The sequence below is a fragment of the Montipora capricornis genome, chromosome 8 (genome assembly GCF_036669925.1).
Source record: "Montipora capricornis isolate CH-2021 chromosome 8, ASM3666992v2, whole genome shotgun sequence".
Taxonomy (NCBI): Eukaryota; Metazoa; Cnidaria; class Anthozoa; order Scleractinia; family Acroporidae; genus Montipora; species Montipora capricornis.
The window spans coordinates 19,166,950-19,174,449 of NC_090890.1; the positions used below are offsets into that span (position 1 = coordinate 19,166,950).

The window sequence follows — 7,500 nt, forward strand, 5'->3', positions numbered from 1 at the left end:
CAACTATTGCTTCCCTGCCTTCCCCTCCGAAACAAAAATATATATATTTGTATCATGAGGTAAAAGAAAGAAAATCATTTCCTGTTTTTATAAACAGTAGACCATGTATTTTAATATTTGTTACTTTGTGGGACTTTCCCTAGAAAAATTAGATAATTTGTTTACATAACAACAATGGCTTTAACATTAGCAATCTAATTAGCAAACAAACACCAATGTATTTAATTTCGCTATTTCACATTCGCTTTTCGCTTACATAGATATTTCACAGCTTTTCTGGCATTCTGGAGTGTAAATCAAACGAGGTGTCTTCAGAATACTAAGATGACTGTAGATGTGCCTATGGTTAATATTATTGATTTTTACCCAAAACAAAATCAAATTGAAAAAATACAGTCTCAGCACAAAGGGTGTATCATTTTTGTGTTACCAAATGAACGTTCTGTTTGTTATTTATCTGGAAAATGATAACCCTAAAACTGGAAGTCATCTTCAAGTCCTGGAGGGGGAAAGTGTGCTCTAATGCAACAAACTGCACATGATGGCAAAGGGACTCTCATTTCCTTGCCAAGAACACCCCAGCACCATCTGACAAGTTGACGATAGGCTACGTGCCTATTAAGTTTATGTTGGGGACCTTCATATGACTGAGAATGTTGCTGCTTATATTGGTACCAGGCTGTCTGCAGCACCCATCTGTTGAGACAAACAGCTTGGAAACCTGGATGCTGAGTTATACAAACTGGGGCCTCAGCAACCTCCCCCATCTCTACTGCCTCCTTGTTTTTGTCGCAGATTTGAGGAAACTCTGAACAGCAGGTACATTCCTCATTTCTGTTTAGTATTTGGCAATTTCCACATGTACACCTAAAGTAAATAGGCTTTGTTTGACTTGGATTTATTGCACAGTAAAAGCACAAGAACCTACCCCAAACTTTTCAGGTTACCTTAGAAGGTTCTTTATTATTTAATGTCTGAAAATCTGTAGTTAGCTATGCAACATGTTCTGTCAGTAATACTTTCTTTATTAGATTAAAAGGTCGCTGCAAACCTATCCTTTCGTTGAAAGATAGCAGAATATAATATGAGATTACAACATTTTAACGTTCTGATTGCGATAGAAAACAGTCTTTAATGCACTTTTCTCTGATTTCCCAACAAGAACCGGATCCATTTTCAAGCTCAAACACTGCTCAGGTTAACAGAACAAACATACAGGTTACTACTAATGACTACATGAAAAGTTTTTTTTTTTCCTTTTAGAGGTAGCAATGACAATCATTCCTTTTTTAAAAAAGTATGTTAGCTTAAAAATTTTGTGTCACAATCTTGCTGCGGTTCCACAAAACATGTAGTACATTACCTTGTGGATAAGAACAGGGATTCAATATAATTACAGAATCTTGGTACAGGGTTTTCAAATTTAGCCGGCGCCCGGCCCAAGTCACCAGCTACTGCAAGCATTTGCGTCGGGTACTTTTCGTATTCCAAATTTTACTAACTACACAATTCTGTTTCACCAAATCATAATCTGATTTTTTCGAGGAAATAAATGAATGCGGACTGATGATCTTCGAAGCGAGAGCTTTTTTTAGCAGGAAAGTCTGCTCGTGTTCACGGACTCTCATTTGAACGTGCATGTATCGGCGCAGCAGCAGATTTGTTCTCACGTGAAAGTTGCAACATGAAGCGGAGGAAGCAAATGTTGTTGTCTTTTCTGTCAAGTGCGGAGAAGTCTCGAAGAGAAACAGGTAACAATAATTTTAGGAATAAGAGTTAACAAATATTACGTGTTGTTGCAGTTCACTGTTTAGCCTTCAACCGCGCAAGTGTTTAGAAATTCAGACAAACGAAACTGCGAATTGCATTGAATCGAAGTAGAAAGGAAACAAGACCGCTGACGTTGTTATGATAATACTTCATGTATGTAAAAGGAAATATATCAACGGAAGCCGCTTTATGGCAATATTTCGTTATTCTGTTGATTCATCTGTAGCTCTCTTTCATTAAGAAAGCAAATATGATCGTTACCTTTTTTGTATTGATATATTATATTGTAAAATTTTAACTTTTTACTTTGGTAATTTTAAGCTGGTTGTTGTAAATGAATTCTTTTAGTAAACTTCATTGGTATTATGGTGTAAAGAATAAACAGTAAAAATTGACACAAATACTCATTGATTTTGTTAGATGCAACAGACATGGAAGGTTTCCATGTGTCTGTATCGAATGCTGCAGCAACTTCAAGGGAAAATTCGCACCTTCGAGTGTCTAGCGAGTCGCTCGGGTCACAAGTCACCATGGGTTGTAAGGAAAACATTTCAGGTATAAGCTATACATTTCTTTTTCAAGGTTTCAATGAAGTTTCGTTGCACTACATTCAACCCAAGTGAACAAAGAGTAACACAACCTTTAATTTTCGTTATCCAGATACTGTATGTGAACAATCAGTTAGTGATGTCACCGATAGTTTCACTGAAGAACAGCGAAAAAAGAAAATTCATCATTATGTACTCTGCAAGAAGCGCAACTGTTTGGATGTGTCACAAGAAGAAAGAGCTCGCATTAAGACAGCTAAAAAGAAACAGCTGTTTAACCACAACCTTATCTTCAAGAAGGATTTGGCTTATAGCCCTAAAGTGCAGATGTGGTGGCTTGTTTACATAGAAGGAGAGGGCCAATACTGTCTGATCTGCAAGAAGTTTGATTCCAAGAATCCCCAAAACAAGAAGGACGTTTTTTCAGCAGAACAAAGTACAAGGTTGAAGAAGGAGTGTCTCGAGGAACACATTGCAACAAAGAGGCACAGAGACGCCATAACTGCCATTCTTATGAACAGGTTGTCTGTTTTTCAGAAAGAGCTTGACCACAATGCCGAAGTTCAAATTGGCGTGTATGAAAGGGTTTTCTATTGCCTTTATTGGTTGGCCAAGCAAGAGATAGCAAATGTAAAGGCAAAAAGTCTGTTGCAGTTGGTTGAGAAGCTGGGTTGTGACATGAGTGGTTTTAACCACAAATCAGTGGGTTCCCAACGGGATATGCTGCTTCTCCTCGGGGAAATGATTCAAAATGAAGTAATTGCAGCTGTAACTGGGCCATTTGGGATAATGGTTGATGACATGACTGACATTGCAAATTTGGAACAAATGCTTGGCTTTATTCAGTATTATAGTAGGAGTAGCGAAAAGGTTGAAGTGAAATTCTTATGTCTGGAAATGTTCTTGCCAACTCCGACAAAGCAGATTCTGAAACCATCACAGGTGTCCTTCTTAAAGTCATCGAGAAACACGGTCTCAATTTTAAGTGGTTTAAGAGCTTTGTATCAGATGGTGCGAGTGTTATGGTTGGAGAAAGGTCAGGTGTAGCTACCAGATTGAAAGCTGACAAAAGAATCCAGTCCTTAATATCTGTTCATTGTGTTTGTCACAAGCTAGCTCTAGCATGTACAGACACTTTGAATGATCTTTCTACAATAAAGCAGGTGCAAAACACACTTAACACCCTCTGGCGATTGCTTGACAATTCTAACAAGAAAACATCAATTTTTTTTGAAAGTGCAACTTCACATGAATGACATAACTCTGACAAATAGGAATTCCAAGAGGAAAATAGCTAAGAAGCTGAAAAAGGCATGCCAAACACGCTGGCTGTCATTTAACAGCGCCGTTCAGTCTGCTTGGGAGAGCTTTCCTGCAATTATCCAATTTCTTCTCAAGCTGAAGGATGATGATCCCACGTGCCAGGGCCTCCTGGTGCAAATGAACAATGTCCGTTTTCTGTCTTGCTTGTATGTTCTGAAGCATGTGCTTCCCCATCTTGACAACTTGTCAAAATCATTTCAGCATTCTACAGTCAATTTCAGTCATCTGAAACCAGAAGTAGTTAGGGCTAAGGCCGCTCTAGATGAAGTAACAACCAGTGAGTCACCTGTCAAGGAATTTAGTCACGATGTCAAGGAAGGAAAAATGGCGCTGTTGCAGTTCTCTCCCTCTGAACACCAGCTTGCATACATGCGAAATTTGCTACTCAAGTATATCTCTGCTCTGAAAGAAAATATTGATCTGAGGTTTCAAAACACACTCCCTCTTCTTGGTGCTCTTTCAATATTTGATCCTACTCTTATTCCTTCAAATGTTTCAGAACTGCCATCTTATGGGGTAGTTTCTATCAAAGTACTCGCCAAGCACTATTTCCCTGACCAACAAGATCGACTACTGGCTGAGTGGAACACGTTGAAGTATCATATGAAAGAAATGACCCTTCCATCTGATGTGAAAGAGGGTAAGACCATCATGCCAGCAGAGTGGTGCATGTGCCAGTTGATGAAACAAAGGTTGTCTTTCATTTCTCTTCTTCCTCTTCTTATGCAAATTGTTGAGATAGCACTGACAATGCCTATCAGCAACGCATGGCCTGAAAGGGGAGCCAGTCAAGTCAAGTTAATCAAGACAAGGCTGAGAAGTAGGATGAGTAATGATATGCTAGCTTGTCTTCTAAACATCGCAATGAATGGCCCAGAAGTCAATTCCCATGAATGTGACACCCTTGTTAAGATGACCACTGAGAAATGGCTTTCTAGAAGACGCTACAAGTTGAGCAAAGGAAAGTCTGCTGCAAGAGAAGCTCTCGGGACCTCATAGAAAGAACGTACACTGATCGAGACCACCAGAACATCCATCCAGACTGAATCTACAGAAGAAGATAATCGGGAAGAGCAAGAGCAGCAAGAAGAAGAACAGGCCCTCATTAAATTAGGTCTTGCGCACTTTGTAGATGATCCAGGTTGTGATGACAGTGACAGGGACAATGCAACGGAAAGTGATTTCAGTGACTCTGAGTAGAATTAAAACGATTTGAGGCTGCAAACTGATCGAGTGTTAAAGTAATTATCTTCAACTTACACAACTAATTTGAAATGGTATTGTATTACAGTTCAGTTATATTTTGCACTTCAATTGGAGGTACAAGAAGTCGATGTAATAAGTATTGAACTCATGCAAATGTAAAAGCATACTGTACCATTTTTGTAAAACTTTGAAAGCAACTAATTTTACAAAGTTTGAACACTAATCCTTGTTAATAAGTGTACAGTGGCGGTCAACAAAATCAGTTAGGGGTGCAAAAATACACGGAACTAAAGTTCATTAATCAAGGCGCCCTGATTTTCAAAAGTTTCCGGGGGAAGCTCCCCATTCTTCTCTGCAGAAGGGGCGGGGTACTGCCTCCACTCCAAAAGGCTGCTGTCATCACGATGAGATAGTGCTCCGGCTACTTTACAATTTCCTCCTGCTACTTTTTTTCAATTTGAAAACCCTGCTTGGTATACTCGACTTCACTACAAGAGGGTGATTTTAAACTGGATTAGTAACATCTACAAAATGTAGCATAGCAGTGGATATTGCCTCTTTAAATGCTCGTGAGATCACAATAGCTATGAATAAAACGAACAAAAACATACAACAGTGATTGTTTTTATTGTTTGTTTACAATTCTCGAGGGCGTGAGGGTTTGATCTTCACAGCATTTCCAAAACATCAAAGGCCGTTTGATTCATGGTTTGCCTCTACGAATCGGTTAAATTGCATTGTTTAAGTTACAAAATATATCTAGAAACCCTCACCAGTCCAGATTTCTGACACGAAAATTTTCATCGTTGCGTTGACGCTCCCCTACTAATTCTCCTTCTTCTACATTTTCTTTGCTGGAAGAAAACTCTGGTTCGAACTGGTACGGCCGAATCACATTTTCAGGCATACTTTCATCGTCAATAGAAAGACTTGATTGAGATCAATGTGAAGAGCTTTCGTCATCAGACATTTCGGCGCGACTGGAACTAAACAAGATCAATATACTCACTTCGGCAAGCTCGCAAGACTTCTCAAGCAAAACGCAAAGGACGCGTAAGCCCTTCGCTTGCTCCCTTCACGATTTGATGTCACATTTTAATCCGCTGGCCGTTTAAGCTCCTGAGATGAAAAGGCAACATGGCGGGTGCAGAGCAAAGCTTTGGACTGATTTTTTCATAAAATCATTCATCGTCGATATAAACTATCCCTGTAAAATTAATCCATCCAATGTCAACATCAATACAAAAAATAGTTAAAATTAGCCTTGAGTTCCCCTTTAAGCTTCTGTGATTTGCATGAGCGCTATCTGGAACAGTGCGACTAGCACCAAATCATAGGGCCACACAGTATAACAAACATACATACAATCAAGTGAAGCTATGATCATCGCAGTTGTGAAAGCAATTTTTGCAATTGCGTAGAGAAGCCTGAAAAATTCAGGACTTCAACAGGATTTGAAACCGTGACCTCGCGATACCGGTGTGATGCTCTAACTAACTGAGCTATGGTGTCACTGACGTTGGGAGCTGGTCATTTGTGGGTTCTAATGTTCCCGTGAGGAATGAATCAACGATGAAATGATATATGAATTGGATCATATATGAACTGCAGATATGAAATCAAGTGTAGCTATGATCCTCGCAGTTGTGAAAGCAATTTTTGAAATTGTGTAGAGAAGCCTGAAAAATTCAGGACTTCAACAGTATTTGAAGCCGTGACCTCATGATGTGGGTGTGACGCTCTAACCAACTGAGCTATGAAGTCACTGATGTTGGGAGCTGGTCATTTGTGGGTTCTAATGGGTTCCAACATTCAGCCCACTTTTTCTAAATGCTTTAAGTTTCTTAAAGGAGGATTCGCTCTGACGAAGGGCTAATGCTCGAAACGTCAGCTTCTAGAATCTCTGTACGGTGGCCAATTTACATTATCAACTCCGTTGATAAAACTTGTATACTACTTCCCCACCGACGCAACACCACAGTTTCTTTAGAAACTACCCCTTCATTCATAAGTTTCTTAAGTGCTACTAAGCAAGAGAATTGTCATCAATCAATGACAGTTTTTGTGCATTGCCTTCAACGTACGCTGACTACCATGTGCAACTATATGTAGAACATTGCCTTTGGGACTTCGCCCTTAGAATTTTCTGTGTTGATGATGCTAATTAATTTTTACCCTACAGGAAATGATGAAAAGTTTGCATGGGTGTTTGTTGAAAACGAGGAGAAATATTCTGTAGTGGAAGTGGACAGAATCAAAGAGACTCAATCAAATTGTCAATGTTTTATGGGGTAAAGGGAAAGATGCCAATATTTTTTAAGCCAAGTTGCTCCTGTGTGGTAAGTGTTACAATTGGTACCATTTTATCCCTTTCATCCACCCATGATCCTTTATTTTATTGTTGAATCTTGTATTGATCAACATTGATCAGATTTTCTTGTCCAGTTAATAAATTACCTACATGTAATTGATCACGACATGTAATAGTGATGTTTAACCATCATCCCTGCCCAAATTATGTTGCTTTAGACAAAGCATTTACAGTCCAGTATTAAAACAGCACCATTAATGTTTAACATAATAATAGTTTCTGCTTTTGATTACCGAATGTTGGGAAACCTTTGTGAAATCTCACCTATGGTATACTTCATTA

General features: G+C 39.0%; 1 pseudogene; it reads left to right on the forward strand.

Annotated features, from left to right (window-relative positions):
* Positions 1 to 4,841, forward strand: part of LOC138013808 (zinc finger protein 862-like) — a 4,890-nt pseudogene extending 49 nt beyond the window's left edge.
* Positions 4,842 to 7,500: the final 2,659 nt, after the last annotated feature.